Genomic DNA, 510 nt, shown 5'->3' on the forward strand with positions numbered 1-510 from the left:
CATATCACTATCCAGAGGCGCAGGAGCAAGTTCACATAAATAGAACAGTGTGGCTTCGCTAGCTTCCGGTTCAGTCAATGGCTCCAGGCGGACAAGCTTACTTTGGGTCGGTTCTGGATTCAGGCTGCTATCCAGGAGCTCATCAACTTCGATGGGTTTATCTACGGAAAGTACAACTTCTGATGATGCCGCTGTATTCCCCTGTTCAATAGCAGATGCAGAGTTCCCATCAAGGAATGCAAGAAGTGGAAAGGCAGTATACTGGATAAGTTGTTTATCTGGTTTGGATTTAGACTTTCTTCCCTCTTCTGAAACTTGCTGAACAACACTGCTCTTGGTAGCTTCTAATCCCTTATTCTCAGAATCAAGCAGGAGATCTGGGTCTATGCTAAACTGCCTTCCTGAGAGCATGGCTTGGAAGTCCTCTAAGCTGCAGTCAATACTGTCAAGGTAATCCAGCAGTTCAACCTTTCCTAACAGGTTAATGTTGTCATTCAGAATGGAGTCCAT

General features: G+C 45.3%; 1 pseudogene; it reads right to left on the reverse strand.

Annotated features, from left to right (window-relative positions):
* On the reverse strand, positions 1-510 carry LOC116075424 (annotated as a pseudogene).

This window comes from Mastomys coucha, unplaced genomic scaffold (assembly GCF_008632895.1).
Source record: "Mastomys coucha isolate ucsf_1 unplaced genomic scaffold, UCSF_Mcou_1 pScaffold3, whole genome shotgun sequence".
In the NCBI taxonomy this organism is placed as follows: Eukaryota; Metazoa; Chordata; class Mammalia; order Rodentia; family Muridae; genus Mastomys; species Mastomys coucha.